Consider the following 17,658-nt stretch of genomic DNA (forward strand, 5'->3'; position numbering starts at 1 on the left):
CTCATTTCTTTGCCTCTGAGGATCTAGAGGAGGAGGAGGAGGAAGAAGCATGCCCAGATTTATGTTTGGTCTTCTCCAGAGAACCAGTTTATTCTTTCTATCTACCAACACTCTGTGATTGAAAGCATGACAGATAGAACAGTCCTCTTGCAAGTGCAAGGGACCCAAACAATACACGCAGAGAGAATACCGGTCAGAAAAATAAATTTTATGACTGCATTTAGACCATTTTTTAAAACCAGTCTGAGTCTTCTCTTTGCCAGCCAGCTTTCGCAGAAGATATGATGGCAATGGTCCACATACACAAACACACACACACTGAGGTAAAAGGTCAAAAAGGACAGAAAACATTTTTTTTTGATTAAGGAAAGGTTACCAACAATGGTAACAGAAGACTTACCAAGCAGCAAGAGGGAAGGGAATGGATACCAGCAATGGTATTAAGAGAGCTACCTAATGGTAGTCAGAGAAGAGGAAAGAAATTAGAACAAGTGAAAATACCTCCACCTAAAAAATGTCTGAAAGCTTAGAAGATGTGATAGAAGAAAAAACAAGGTTTTAATTAGTTTTCAAAGAGAAAGGAATTGATTCTAAAGTAAAATTTAAACTTAACTATTAGGCTCGAGAGCGATATGGAGAAACCAGGTCTGAAGCTGAAAGTGACAAATGAGAGCTGAGGTAATCTACCTGAAGCATTATGGGAAAGGGATGTGCTCAACAGTTTTTGCATTCCACGAGCTGTAGTAACAGCCGAGTCAGTTCTGAAGGATTGGAACCAAACCCAGAGGTGATGACAGGATGAAGATTGACAACTTCAGATCAGAAAGGCAAATTAAAAAGGAACAATGGGAAGAAATCTGCAGGGCTTCCAACTACACAACAAAGTTCAAGAGGTTTCAGATTCTTGTATGGAAGTGTGCACATAGGTATTTTTATACTCTTAAGTAGACTTCACAGTATTCCCCACAGGCAGATACCAAATGTTGGAATTGTGATGAGGAAGAATGAGGAAATTAGGAACATATTTTGAGTTGTCAAACTAAAAATTCCCTACAGAGTACTTTTTGTCAGAAATGGTGGTTGGGGTGGGGAGATAACAGATGGTACTAACTAAAGAAATAAATCTTTTCAGCTAGGATATAAGATCGTGTATTTCATTAATATAATATGATAATGTTTTTGCTCATTTGCTTTGAAATACTTTGCAAATAATGTTTGACTGTTTTCTTTTGAATTGTCAAAAAATGTATTTCCATCCTTGTTTTATTGCTTTTCTCTTTGGGCCTCTGCTGAAAATGGGCACTTCAGTTCCCAGACAGGCTTTCCTGGCAAACTAAAGCAAATAAATAAATAAATCAGAACTGACAATATAGTAATGCCTTAAGTTTAATGTTACTAGCGGCTAAAAAAGCAATTAAAACAGAAATGAAAATCTAAACCTGCTATAATGGAAGTACCAAACCATGCAAAATAAATAAAAGGACTGGAGATTGAATCGTTAGATAAAGAAAGAGGCAGATTTCACAGAAATACATGGAATTTCTGAGAAGAGTGCAAACACAATAATGGCCATGAGGTGGAGGAGTGAAGTTAAAGGGAAGTACAGAATTGGGGCTTTCCTGCAACTTGAACACATTCATATATGTACAGCTACAAAAATGTGGTTTCAGAGCAATAAAAGCACTCCCTATATCCCTAGGTATAATACCTATCATGTCTGTCTTCAGACCCATTGGCAGTTGTGGGGGGACTATCAGTATTTGTCAAGGATATCATCACCTCGCAACAGATTCCCTGGGAAACCATATGTGAACTCCTAGAAGTCCAAATCATCCTAAACAAGACTAATTACTACTTCATACCTACCTATAGAACACACCATCCCAATCATTGAGTATAATGCCCCATTTGGCATGTATGTCACTAGACACATGCAACAGCTGGAAAGGCCGCAAAAGTACCTCACGAAAAGGATCCTAGCCCATAAACACATGTCATACACAGACATAGACTTAAAAAACTCCAGCTATTCTCTGTCTCATATCGTCTGCTAAGAGGCGATCTCTGCTTGACTTACAAAGCCATGTCTGTCCCAGCACTGCTAGAAATGCTACATGTAAAGAAATCCCAATCCATCCACACCACATTCTCCAGAGACTTCATTCTCATTACCATAATCAACAGAACATGCTGGAGGGACAGGTTCATAACACAGAGACTGCCCATGCTCTGGAATAGACTTCCCATACATGTCAAGCAGAGCACCTCACTGGCCCTCTTCAAGAGAAATCTTGATGAGTGGATGGGAAATAGAAAGTTCACCCCAGGGATCACTCCAGTGGCTCTAGTTGATAGAGGCACTGGGAACTAACATCGGGCGGCATGATACCAGGGCACTTTAATGGACTAGGCTTGTAAAGGGTCCAGGGACATTAGCCTAGTACACACCTATGACCCTACGGACCTATGAACACTTCCCTTCCCAATTCCCTTCTGAGCATGATAGCTGTCTTAAAGCAATAGCAGAAATTCCCATTAAACCCAAGACCTTTCTACTGGGGTACTTCAACTATCCATCAATAAACTGTCTGAGCCACACTGGTAAAAGCTGTCATTATAAATGCTAACTCTCTTTTACAAACAGTTAACCATCTTACTAGGGACCCCAGTATCTTGGATCTAATCCTCACAAATACTGCCACTTCTTACACAACTCCACACGTATCATCATGTCTTGTTAAATCAGACCACAACGTAGTGACCTCTTCCCTTAAATCTGGTGGTACTTCCCCTGCAAATAGCTCTGTGTTAGGGACTTTTGAAAAGCTACCTTCTTCAGTTACCTGATGTTTTAAATAAATTCTGCTCTAATTCTCTTCTGAAGGATCCTATTGCTAAAGCTTCTACCCATGCCTCTGACGTCTACTCCCACTGAAATAAGTTTTATCCATAAGGAAGTCCCTATCCACAACAAATATAACGAGAAGCTCAAAAACAAATCCCTGTGGTGGAATACCCATATAAGTAAATTAAATAACAATAGAAACAAACTGCTGAACACTTATAACAGGTCTAATTCTACTTACCTAAAGAGCACATACAAGCAAACTAAGGGAACCATTAGAAAACTCAAAGCTAGGTATGAATTAAAAAAGCCACTAAAACCAAAAATAACTGAAAATCTTTAACTATGTCAGGAAGTTAAGAACTAACACCCAACAAAGTCTGGAACTAATCCACAATAATACCACACTTTCTGACACACAGTAAACATAATAATCTAACTAACAACTTTAGTGCAAATTTTACTCCACCCACAGGGTCCACAATCCCAGCCACCCCTTTAATTACTATGGAACAAATTCTCTCAGCCCTTTCAAACACTAACAATACTTCAACAATTGGCCCTGACAACAGACCAGGTTGCCTGATTATTGGTGCCAAATATGGCCTTTATGAACTCCTACTTAAACTCTTTAATCAAAGCCTCTCCACTATTTACATTCCTGAAGCCTGGAAAACAGCTATTATAATGCCATTACGCAATGCCATTACACAGGGGTGACCCAGCCACGGACCTTGGTATCTATAAACCCATTAGTCTCACTACCCTCATATGTAAAGCCAAGGAGCACATTATCTCAGACTTCATAAATTGGGACACTGACAATCTTTCAACCCTGAATCCTGAGCCCTCATCAATTTGGCTTTATCAAAGGAAGGTCCTGCCTCTTTAACTTCATTAATTTCTTTGAAAAAATAACTGAAGCAGTGAATAGAGGTTATGCAGTGCATACAGTATATTGAGACCTGGCCAGTGCCCTTGACACTATTCCACATGCAAGCATTATTAATAGACTTGTAAATCTGAATATAACTCCTTATACTGTGTGATGGTTTACTAACTGATTGTGTGCCAGAACCATTTGGTTAGAGTAGCAGGTGCCACTGCTGAAAGCAAAACCATTACAAGTGGTGTACCACAGGGCTCGGTTTTGGGTCCTCTCTTATTTTGCATACATTTCTTAGACCTTCAGGCCAACAATTCTGCTCTATGGTTAACTAAGTATGCAGAAGACTATAAAGTGGGTGTTGTTATTCGATCTTCAACTGACTCACAGTTGCTCCAGTGCAACTTAGACCATGTTAACAGTTGGTGTAAGGACAACGGTTATAAATTAAATGTAAAAAAATGTAGCATACTTCATTTCGGTAAACAAAACAGTTTCACTTACCATATAGAAGATGTACCCTTCCAATCAGACACTGTTGTAAGGAATCTGGGTACTCTTCTGATAATTCCTTATTTGACCATCACATCTCCACAATAGTTTGGAAAGCTGTTTATCTGCCGCATCTAATTTCCAGAGGCATCTCCAACAGATCCAAAGAAGTTTTAATTCCTTTTTACTCATATCTTATCAAACCCATTATTGAATATAACACACCTTTTCGTATGCATTTATCTAAACATCCCACACAATTTGAGAGACCTCAGAGAGTCATAATTAAAAAAATCAGGGGTCTCAAAAAATCTTAGATATCAGGAGACACTGGTAGCCCTTCTTTTGTACTCAGTCTCATACAGGCTCCTCCATGGAGATCTATGTCAAGCCTTTAGTGCCATGAAAAATCCAGCCCGTATTTGATCTTCTGTTCCTTCACAGAACTAATGGTACATCAAATACTTGGTTAAAGGAACTAAACCTTCATCATCAGGGTAGGAGGTTGACATAATGGTTAAGGTGTTTACCTTACAGACAGAAGGTGCAGGGTTTGATTCTCACATGGGGTAATTGGCTAGGCTTAAAGGGGCCCATAAGGGCAGTTAGCCTAGTACTAATCTATGAACCTATAAGACATGCTGGCATGATAGATTCATATCCCAATGTATCTCTCATCTTCACTGCCACCATCAAGGTAAATCTAGATAACTGGATGGACAGCCTCAAATTCTCTCCCAATCTATCTTGTCTTGCCTTACTCAAAGTCAGAGAGAAATTTTGAATAGGTTTATTTGGCTAACCTTGAAATGCTCTGCAGACTAATTGTCTAGTACTTACTAAAAAAAACTGCATGATGAATGTATGCGATATATGGAGTGAACAGAGGAGGAAAAAAAGTTTAACAAGGAGTATTGGGCACTGTGGCATTGCCCACCTAGAGCTGGCAGTAATGTGCTTTCTGAATCCCAGCCAAAATCTAAAATGATTAGAATTGTTCCTACTGTAATGCTCTCCACCATTCATTTATACAGCACCAAGAAGTATATATGCAGAAATGTTATTAAGCCAGCAAAATCTGAAAACATTCAAACCCAAGAGCAGGCTTCATACAGCCAAAGAATGCTGTTTGGAAACACAATGGAAAAACTCCTCTGAGATTCCAACTCTTTTTGTTACCACATTTCACATACCAGGTAGCCCTCCTTCTCCTTCTGACTTTACAAACTCTGCCTGCCTTTTTGTCTGCAACTTCTGTCACCTCCTAACATGCAGTTTGCACGTATGGGACCTTCTACTATACCCACCAGTACTACTCTGCCAGAAAACATACTTATTACAACGTATTTTTATGTCTATAAAATTTTAATTAAGGAAGTGAAAAAAGCTGTTTCTTATACCTGATAAATCATCTTCTCTCCCTGACCAATCTCAAGTAATTCATCCGACCATCTTCAATGTCTTATTTATTTGTCTTTGTTTACCAGGATAGTCCAACTGGGCAGAACCCTTTTCACCAAAGGCCCATGTAGAAAAGTTCCATCTAACGCAATCAAACATTGGTAAAAACAGCTGTTACAAGGCTGCTTTTCATGAGTTAATGCATAATAATAATAATTTGTTAATGATGTAGGCCCACTGAACAGAAAGTCCCTTTTCAGGGGAGACTCAAGAGCAATGTCAGATTAAGTGACTCGCTCAAGGTCATACAAAAGACAAATTAAGGATGACAGAATCAAACCCTGTACTACAGAAGCTACAACTCACAGCCTTAACCCTCTGCACCAACTGTCATCTTTAGACAACTGAGGTTGTAGGAAACCAGACCCTAAACCCAACAAGTACCAAGCATAAGGAAATAATCCAGCACAAACAAAGACAACACACACACACACACACACACACACACACACACACACACACACACACACACACACACACACACACACACACTTTCTTTTAACAAGTACCATCTTCACTACTGAGCATTTTGCTACTGGTTTTCTCTTCTCTCAGAGCCATCCTCTCCCATTACAAAATGCCATTACTGTCCAATCACTAAAAACAGACTACTTTATATCTTTTGATGTCCTTTGGTAATTGCCCGTCTTTGCACTGCCCATACTCACCAACATTTTTGAAAAACCTGTGCACCTTCAGGTTCAAGACTGCACTAATAAGTATGGATTACTCTTACACTCCCAACATGACTTTTATGCAGGACAAAGTACTCAAACATCAGCCCTAGTCACAATTACCACTTCCATTTACAAAGATGTGGGACTTGATTATACTACATGAACACTTTCTATAGACTTCAAACATGCCTCTGACTTGCCCGGGACATGACCTTTTGATCAAGCAACATCAAATCCTGTCTCTTGTCCCAGTTCTCTGTTATGGGTTAATGATCATTTTTTACCTGTAACACTGCATAAGTGAAACTATTATGCTCTCAAGTAAAAACTCTCTGCACTGTGTACTCCACAGATGCAGTCAAAGGACATCCTCTTACTAAAATTAACAATCTGAGTGCCTTCTCCTTTCACCATCCTAACCCAACTCTGTAAGCAAATAACTTGGTCTGGTATCTCCTATCATTCTATGTTCTCTAACCTACCAAACGAGATTTCATATCTCCAGTTCTACAGTGCCTTGAAGAAACTTTAACACCAGTAAAACCCAATCAATGTTTTCAGTATGCCTCAGCATTTACTTCAACCCATCCTTTCACTCTCTGTCACCCTACAGTCAATATCTACTATCCACATTAACTACTTAAGTATCTAGGCCTTTTTGGCCTCGTCCTAACTACCACTTTAGATACCTATCACATCTGCTTATCAGTTTGCAGCTAATATAAAGATATTTAAAGACATTCTAGACTTCTGACACTCCAAGATAGATGATCTGCACCATCTTCTGGAATATAGCCGTCTTCTTCTATGTATAGTTTCAGCTACCAACATTGTAAAGATCCCATGGCACTTACCCACTTACCAAAAAAAAAAAAAAAAACAGAGGAACTTTATTTATATATCACTTTTTTGGTAATATACTCATACTATCACAGTTATTAACACATCCTTCACAGAATAATTACAGATCTTTCATATTTTACATCAGTAGCATTCTTCAACATATTCCTTTACCCCCACCCCTTCTACCACAAGAATTTTTGTATTCTTTTTGATTCAATTTCATAATCCCACATTATTAAATAATAGTTCTTCATATATGCCATTCACAATATCCTGTCCATGTTTTTATTTTGCTCCAAATATTTCCATATATTACATCCATAAATATTTTCCTAAGACACACTCAATCATTCTATTCTTTAAACTTATGCCAACATATTTCTCATTTTTTTACATGTAAAAAGGTTTCATCTCCTAAGCTCCTGCTTACACTTAGCAAGGATACCAGAACTTGTCAGAGACTTGGGATGTATGGCTAGGCTTAAAAAGGCCCTAGCAGTCGTTAGCCTAGTACACTCCTATGAACCTATATTCAACTACAACTTTACACTCTTTGCATAACCTTTCTTCGTGTTGCTTACATTTCATGCCCCTTTACAGGTGATGTATTAATAACAATTTCCACAAATTTGTAAGTATTATATAGGGTCATAATAAACAGCATTCTCTCCAATAATTCCATTTCTCTACTGTCTGGAAATGTATATCCAATCACCATATGCCTTAGCTCCCCCAAAATGTAAGAATGTATCACATACGCTTTTGTTTTGCATAGTATTTAAAATACTTTCCACAATACTGTACTACTTTTTAACTTCATTCAGTACTGCTTCCCATTTCTTCTTTACCAAATTTTATTTCTATTGCACTGAATTCATGCATGAAAAAAATACGGTTTACAATCAATTTGTCGACTGTAACACAGTCGAATAGTCATGTTGTCGAACCAAAATGTCGGTTTGCACAATATCGACTAACGTAAATGTCAAACCAGATGTCCGAAAATGTCGATATCGACATTTTCGAACAAGAAGCAGACTCCCAGACTGTCTGCCTGTCAAAGTTGCCACACTACATTACATGTTTGTAGAGGGGCAAGCCCCCTGCACCCCCCACACCCCCCTACTTATATATACAAACTCCATGATCGCACTACAGTGAGAGTAAAGGGTACACTTCCCGATGCCCACTATAGTGCGATCTGGCTTGGAATGTCGGAATTCACAACAGCGAATGCTGTACTGCATTCGCTGATGTAAGTTCTGACATTTTTTGAGTCGACATACGGCTCTCTCAACATTTTGTAAATCACACAAGTTGCGATCGACAAATTGATAGTAAACCAAAAATACATCTCATCTACTTTCACTATATCCCCAAATCTTCTCTTTTCTTCTTTATTCAGGCTCAAACCTATTAGTTGTAATTCCTCCTCTTGTCTTCACTTTTAAGCAGCTTTATTAAATCATATTAGCACTTCCACTGCAGCATCATAACATATTTCTCAAGCAAAGCAAGACAGAAGCGACACCATCAGACATCAATTAAAAAATAAATGCATATATATTAGTGCAATATTATAAAACAGTGACCAATAAGTGTCCAGTCCAAAAAGGGCCCACTTACGCAGTGCCCTTTTACTTGCCCACAGATACAATGTTGTAAGGTCACTGTTCCTGATATCATTCATGAGAACCCTTACCGCCTCCATTCCCAGAGGGTCTCATCTTACAATACCTTTACTACAATACGGTATGCAACAAATGACTAGCCTACTGATCAATGACAGCCTGGGTACCATGGTCAATCTAAAACAGGGAGGAAGACAAACTGTAGAAATTCAGAAAAAGCTGACGGCAACAGAACTTAAGTCCTTCCCTGAAATGCTGAAGAGGACAAGTCAAAAAATAAGCAGCCATTTCCCACTTTCTCCCAAACTGCACTTCCAACAGTCTGAAGAGGAGCCAAAAAACATACACAAAACTCTAGATGGTGTATAAAAAAACTTAAATAGACACTGACACATGAAAGAATTAAATCATCTAGACCTACAGGCAAAAGGCGGATACAGGAGAATCTCAGACCATGCTACTGGGGTTATCTGGAAACCAAAATCCTGCTCCACATTAGCCTGTACTTGCTGGTATTACTTAGTACAGCACTTACTAAGGGCTTAGATATCTGGAATACACCTCCTTTAAGTGATTCAGAGGGGTCTCTAAGCCCCACTACCACTATATCCATAAAGGACAGTCTTTCCTATGGTGGGACACATTTTTTCTGGAAAATTTTCTAAGCAACATTGAAAAGTAATTTTCCCCCCAGTGAAGGAGCTCAACTCTTAACATCTAGATCGTCCCAAACCATTACCAGTTGCCCTACCAAAGCTGATCACAAAATTGTAAAGTGGGAATACCACTTAGATGGTGCAGTAACCTGCAATGTGCTGGACACCAGCTGTCATCAAGTAATATGTCTTGTACCCAACCTACACTGTTAGTTTCTATAAACGCTAACTAATCCAGCTTCAGCAATTTGAAGAGGGCAGAGGTGCACAGTGGCTCAGGTACCTATGGTGATACAATATTCCCATAGGTACCCGATCCACTGTGCACCCCTGCCCTCTTCAACCTCTTACAAAATTCTGACATTCCACCCAGGATGTCCCTAATTATTATAACCCAGGTAGCTGAGGCAACACTCTGTATAAGGCCTTCAACCTGGCTGCTGCACTACAAAGTCCTACATGTGGAAGGACCAGGCCTCCCTGACTAACCGGCAACATCAGAGCATCCCATCGTACCCTGGGTTTCTTACCATCCTAGAGAAAATTTTAACTGAACCTCTTCAAAGCAACAAAAAAGCCTCTGTGTTGGGGAAGGTTATGGCTTAGGAGGAATACATGATCAGTGGAAGGATAAACCATGCTATACCCTGAACCTTTTGGGTCACAGCTATGCAAATGCTTTACCATCACTGGCAAAACTGTTTTGACTAAGCAGTAATTATATCAGAAGTAGCTTGTCCTGTTTCTGTAATTGATGAACCCAACATCACCTCAAATGCTTGGTCACATTCAGTTTCCCCAATAAAGAAAAACTCTAATCAAGCATTCAGAAGGGCTGTAATTAACTTTAACGACTTGTGTTTTGTCAGAATTAATCTTATAGCTTGCACTGCATGGAAATCAAAGGCCTCCAAGATTGAAAAAACTGTTAAGGGGCAACTTATTAGAGTAGCGAGGATGACATCTCACAGAAATGATTTATTGGTAGAGTTACATAAAGTGGGTAACATGTTTGGGTTACGGATCACCTTAAACCCCTATCTCAATATGCAGTCTCCTACAGGTTACTGACAAGCAATCTATGTCTGGCATACAAAGCATCTTCGGATCTGGCTCTGACAGAGCCTTTGTAAAATGAACAGCATCAGAACCACTAGATCCAGGGATTTAAATTTTGCTTGCAACATAAACAGGTCATGTTGGTGAGACATATGTGTGTCTCAGAGGATCCTCGTGCTCTGGACCAGGCTTCCTATCCATTTGAAGCAGAGTCCATCCCTAACCCTATTTAAGTATAGCCTTGACTAACAGATGGGAAATCGGAAATTCACCCCAGATCTGGCCCCCATGTCTCCGATATACAGAGCCAGGCAGTATCTATGCTCAAACTAACATACCCCTCCCCAAAAAACTTTAGAAACTTCCTAAGAAACATACCTCCCATATAATAAATATCCTTGGTATATAAGGACACAACTTGGTTGGGTTGGACAGATAAGCTTAAAAAGGCACTGGGGGTCATTAGTCTAGTATATACCTATGAGCCTATACAATATCTACATAGAAGATCAACAGAGGGTGAAGTATACTGGTTAGCTGTCTAAATCATTTGGCCTTACAAAAGGAACTAGGCAGTGCTGTATACCATTACTCTTTGCTTTACATTTAGATCCATTAGCCAGGGATATAAGCCATTCAAATATAACTGGATATAAATGCAGAAACAATGAGAAAATGGCCCTTTTTGCAGCCAACATAATGTTATATGCTACCAATCCAGAATATGCTATAACAACAATATATGACTAACTGAAATACTTTACTAGTATAGCAGGATATAAAGTAAATGAAGCAAAAACAACTGCAAGACTTGTAAATATTTCATTTCTAAGATAATATGTGCAGTTGTGCACATATTAGCTAGTAAATTGGGGTCCACTGGTTTTCCCAGACCTTTAGCTGTATTTTTAGTAAACAAATCAAACAGTATAATCGTCTAAAGTAATCACTAGATTTAGACCACATCCCAGAAAAGTGAGCACTATGCCTGGCTCTCCCTTAATGATAAGCTATTTTCTTCACTGAGTAGCCAAATGAATACCGAGGTTCCTTCAGCAGAAAATATGATCATTTGCACTGTAAGTAATGATTTAATAGTAGAGTTATATTTTGCACACACTATGGCATCAGTGATACACTGCAAATTAGAGTACCACTTATGTTTTGCAGTGCTCTTAGCCAGTACTGACTACACAGCTAACTAAACTGTCTTTCGGCTTTTCCCAGGTAGGGGTCGCCACAGCGGAACTCCAGTCTGCTAGTGACTGGCAGTGAATTTTTACGGTGTCGAGTTGCCAGCCCAGCACCCAACCTTCAAAGAAGGCACACCCACACATGCTCATAGCTACCTGCATGTCTTTCAATTCATTCGACCGCAAGGAGGACATGCAGACTCCCCAAAGAAGGCACACCAGCCAAGAATCGAACCAGAGAACCTCTTGCTTTGAGGCGACAATGCTAACCACTGCTGCCCCTTGACTATGCAGCTAACTGCTATGTGCAAATTCTACACTGTACTCCAGGCATATGCAACTGTTGTAATTTACATAATGAGTTATGCTCTGCAAGTAACTTTTTAGAATAAAACATTTCAGCATTCATTTAAAGTAACAGTCGTGGCAGTCTAATCTGACTATTCTTAAACTAATGATCAATCTACCTACTAAAGTAGAATAGTAAAATTTTACTGTAGTATACTAATTCAGAAAAGTTTAGAATGGATTTAAATTTAACATGACAGCTGATATACAGTAACATTTTTGGTTCTTCTCTTAAAAATGTTTTGCTGAGTCAGCATCTCAAAACTCTACGTAGGAAAACTGGAAGAGTATGGCTGCAGTGCACTAAATGGCATTATATTTTGACATCGTGTTGTGACACTTTTTCAGAGCTGTTCCAGTATTTATTTATTGAATTTGTTGACCGGGAAAGTCTGCTGGGTCAGAAACCCATTTTCAGTGGAGGTCTGGAGAGAAAAGCTCCAGTTACAGATGAAAATTTTTACAAGATAATATTTAGAATAATAAAAGAGTGTACAAAAAATGTATACATTTCCTAGTGATTAGTAATGCACAGAGTAGAAAGTTTTATACAATCTGGTTAGGTGTTAATAGTACACATACAGTATTTTAATGGAATTCATTGTATGCAGGGAAAAAGACAGTAAATACATTCATAATAAACAGTTCATTTATGCAGTTCAATATATGGGAAGTTTAGGTTTAACCAAAAAAAACGTAATAACCCAACAGGGCAACAACTAGTAATGAAAAATAAAATAAAAAGACAATGCGGACTAAAAACTCCACTTTATTACAACTGATAGTGCAGATTCTCCCAGTAAAACTAAGTTCTTTCACCAAACATCTTGGCTTATTCAGAGTTATCGAGAGTAAAAAAACACAAAATATAAATACATCATTGATTTAAAATATGATGATAACACTTACCAAAAGGAAATGCATAGTTTGATAGGGATGTTTTTGGAGAGGGGCTACCCTTTGAAATTGCTCCTGAAAGTGCGTAATGAGGTATTAACTAAAAGAAGCACTTCTTTTCCAGCTATTTTGTGGGCATATGACTTTAATACACAAAAGAAAGAACAGGTGGTAACTGGTGAAACATTTATTTTGAGATATAATTATAAGGCACCCCAGATTGTTAAAGTGATTAATAAATCATGGCTAGCATGTTTTTCTGAGGAAACTAAAAAGAAGTTAGGTACTGTTTCTAGAGTAATTTTCTGTAGGGGGAAGAATATTAAATCATTCTGGAGAGACCTAAGGCAAAAAAACAAAACAAAATTCACTTATGTATAAATGTGGGGCATGCAGGAATTACAAATATATTAATGATGTTCCCTACGTATCTATGCATGGTTATGATAGGACTATATCCTGCCCAGGTAGATGCTGTTGTAATACATATATGGTGGTATATATTGCAACATGCATAGGCTGCTCAGGCTTCTATGTGGGCAAGACAGTTCGCAGGTTAAAAGACAGAATATCAGAACACCTTAGAGCCATCAGGAAGAGGGATGAGCATAATGCCCTTTTTTCCCATAGTAAGGTTTGCCCCAATTTTAAGAAGGTTATCTTCTTTGTAATTGATAAAATTACCTCAAGTGATAGAGGTGGTAATGACAGGTTGAGGGTGGAAGAGAAAGAATATATTTGGCAAGTTAGGCTTAATGCCACCACCCCCTCCTGGCTTAAATGACAATATATCTATTATGCATGTTTTAAAACAGAGAGCTAGTAATATATAGCAAAATATAGGAATGTACAAGGACATATGTAATATTTTGTAATGTGTTAGTCTTTTATTTTTATTCAAACTGGTGTTTGAGAAACTATGCAGTTAGTGAAATGTGCAAACAATTTGTATTTGTATCTGTATTTTTATTTGAGAAATTATGGAGTGCATTAATACATTTTAATGAAAATAGTATTTATGGAATAAGGAGGGAATGATTGTTTACTAAATGGTTGCTACGTTGAGTCTTGTGGGCAAGCTGATTGGCTGATTTTAACGTCTCACAGCAAGAGGTTCTCCCGTTCGATTCTTGGCTGGAGCGCCTTCTGTGTGGAGTCTGCATGTCCTCCCCATGGTTGAGTGACGTTAAAGACATGCAGGTAGGTGCGTGCGTGAATGGGCGTGCCTTCTTTGAAGGTTGGGCATTGGGCTGGCACTTCGGCACCATAAAAATCCACTGCCAATCATTAGCGGACCGGAGTTCCACTGTGGCGACCCCTAACCGGGAAAAGCCGAAAGACATCTACTACTACTATTATGTATTTATATTTTGTTTTTTTTTACTCTCATTAACTCTGAAGAAGCCAAGATGTTTGGTGAAAGTGCTTAGTTTTACTGGGAGAATCTGCATTATCAGTGGTAATAAAGTAGGGTTTTTAGTCCACATTGTCTTTTTATTTCATTTTTCATTACAAGTTTAGGATTTAGCCTAAATAATAATTATAGAGACAATACAGCGACTGACATACCTTAACTGATGTAGAAAAGTCAACGAAGTTCAGATGATTTATAAATTATTACTTGAAATCGAAAAGAGTCACATTAGTCAGAAAAATCTTAGACTTTGTTTACAGTGGTCTATAGTTCTGGGCACAATGACAGATAAGATCGTTAAGAAAGTGGCATTTTATGTTAAAGCCTGTGGTGGATATGTTACAAGGCATTTACTGTTAAGTGGAGAACCACTATTATAGCAGCCTAAACACATCTGCTGAATAAACAGTATCAGTGCTCACACATTAAAATAAAGGTTACAAATCATTTAACTTTTCCAAGTGCCCTGTGATGTAAATGTGCTCACAGATAGATAATTTAATGACATATATGGATCAAAAACAACTTTCTGTTGTAGAGAAACTGCAACACTCTTACTGTAGAAATGGTTCATAAGTCATTAATGCACAGGGAATTTAATTTTAGTAACTTCAACTATGTCCGGGTGTCCAATTAATATCATTCCCCCAAATCAATAGTAGATGGTATTATTTAGCGACAAGTCCTAGAAAAACAGGGTCAGCATCTGAACACAGCTTCCCTATAATGAATAACAATCCTTTCAGGATTTTAACTAACTTGAAAATGCTGCCTCAAATTCAGTCATCACTTTATCAGGGCACAGGTTAAGTACAACAAATTAAATCCAACTGCAGCACACACAAAATGTTGCTGGGAGAATATCAAGAAAGGTACAGCTGCAACAACTTGAATTACTGCATGAATACCAAATTATGTGAAACTCTAATAAATGATTTCTGCAGGTTAAGATTCTTATAGTGCAGTGCCATAAGGATCAAGGTGATTATGAACATAAACCCTAATGAATAGCAGTAAGCATCTATTTTGTTATATAGCTAACCCTAAGGATGTTTTTCTTTGAGGTGGTTAATCAAGAACATTTCATCCTTGCAACATTATGTTTTACACTGACTGCATTTGGGGAGGGGGGGAGTGCAACCACACTTTCTGAACAGGAGCAACATTCTCCTTGCTAATCACTGACCCTCTGCAAACACATAATGGAGGGCACAAGCACACCCACTCCCTATTACCCACACCCACATGGAAGAGAAAAAAGAAAGAGGAAATACTAGTAGCTGATTTGTGTACTTGTTTACGCAGAAACATCCTTGCCAACTAACAGGCCTACTGGTGCAATGGCAAACTGCCAGAGTGCAGTACTAGTGACTTAGGTCTGTTTAGCAGACCTGGACCCAGAAGATGGACAGATGGATGATGCAGAGGTGTTTAGTGGTCAGCTCTCTTTTCTTATGGGTAAAGACTGGAAATTACTGCCACAGGAGTGCAATCTGGTAGAGATGAACATTTGGATCTAGACACCAAAAGTTTATTTCCCCTAAAGGAAAAAAGTCAGTGAACATAAAAAAACAGAAAAAACTGAGTGGCAGCAAGCATTTGGTGCATAAAGTCTAAGCAGAATGTGCATATACCACATGTATGTCTACTGGGTCAATGGTTGTGTGCAGGGCCGGCCTTACACATAAGCGAATTAGACAATCGCCTAGGACTCCGTGCTTGTAGGGTCACTTTTTCCACATTTATTTATTTATATTTTAGATAAAACATGTTTTGCGCTAATAAATAAATAGTTCATACAAAATGGAAATCTTTCTGGACACAGTAAGCACTGTAGGGGGTGGAGGCAGCGCTCCACTCCACTTAACTTGATGTTCATGTCCACTTTAAATGTTGCAAGGTCATGGGAGTAGAGACCAAACAATGTTCAAATATAAGCATGAAGGCACCTGATGCAAACTGTTGCTGCTTTTTTCTTTTACTTTGAAATACCTGTCATAAGAAAATGTCATAAAACTGAGGGCATGCTGCAGACATTGAGGAATGGTGTAGTGAGTGTTTTACTTTTTGTAAGATAATGCTGGAAGTGATTGTGACAATGTGAGGTACTGCCAGCTATGCCAGGAGAAGTAGGGCAGTTGATGTGTAATGAATTACATGTTATTTGTATATCAGACTGATTTGTACAGATGCTTGTGTTTAAAATGTATTTGTAAAGTTGTGTTAAAATGTATCAACAGTGTGCCCTGCTGAACAGCAAAGAAATATACATGTATATCAGACTGTACTATATTGCAACTGTTTAAATGTATATGTTTTAACACAGAATATTGGAAGAAAAGAGGTTAAGCTCAGCTCCAGCTAACTTTGAGAAATAGTAAGACATTAAATTACTGTGCCTAGGCCATAAAGATGTTATCTCACAGTTCTGAATGAAGCCAGAGGTGCAATGTGTGTAAGAAGTATGGTTTACTACCTCTTGTATGAACAGTAGAGGTGTTGTATGGTTTTATGACTTCCAGAAGCTGCAGCAGATCTTAGCAAGGCTCTCTGATTGTGTATTATTGACACATAGGTGCTAAATCCTGGCAGTTTCTAGGAATGGGGGGTTGCATGGGAGCCAGAAGTCAGATGACCAGATGTATGTGATGTCATTCTGTACAGAAATAATGTTTTAATATTAGAGAAGACTGAAATCTCAAAGCAGTCTGTTTCTTGGAACCTGACATAGAAGGATCCCTCATATACTTCCTCTTGCCTTGCTCTATTAAGTAAGTATGAAGAGTAATTCTCTCAATCAGTCAGAAAATACTGTGAGAACATTTAAGTATTATTTTTTCTGTAACAGTCTTTCCAGCTGTGTAATATCTCCTGTGACTGAAACTCAGGTGTTTACTATAAACAAATATTTTGTATTTTCATGTTATTTTATTATTTACTATTAAATATATTCAAACCTTTCACTGTGGCTGGTCCTTCAGAGAATATTTTAACCTTTGAGAGTACTTGTATCTATCGGTGACACTGTGGCCACTCCTGAAGCCTGGCTATTTGGTCAACATTACCATTTGTATTAATATTAATTTCACTCATTATAACTGGGTACTCTTGCAACAGCCTTAAGCAGCTGGCTTTGTAGTGTCTGGTGGCAGTGATAACTACCTTACAGTTTGGGCAGAAGGGGGCACAGTGGGTAAACCTGTGCCAACATTTGCCAGGTGTGTGTGTGTGTGTGTGTGTGTGTGTGTGTGTGTGT

The 17,658-nt window shown here is 38.4% G+C and overlaps 1 protein-coding gene across 2 annotated transcripts in view; it reads right to left on the minus strand.

Moving 5' to 3' along the window:
* Nucleotides 1-17,658, minus strand: part of TPCN1 (two pore segment channel 1) — a 1,721,246-nt gene that overhangs the window by 1,018,995 nt on the left and 684,593 nt on the right. The window lies entirely within an intron of this gene.

This window comes from Protopterus annectens, chromosome 4.part0 (genome assembly GCF_019279795.1).
Source record: "Protopterus annectens isolate FY-2018-M chromosome 4.part0, PAN1.0, whole genome shotgun sequence".
NCBI lineage: Eukaryota > Metazoa > Chordata > Ceratodontiformes > Protopteridae > Protopterus > Protopterus annectens.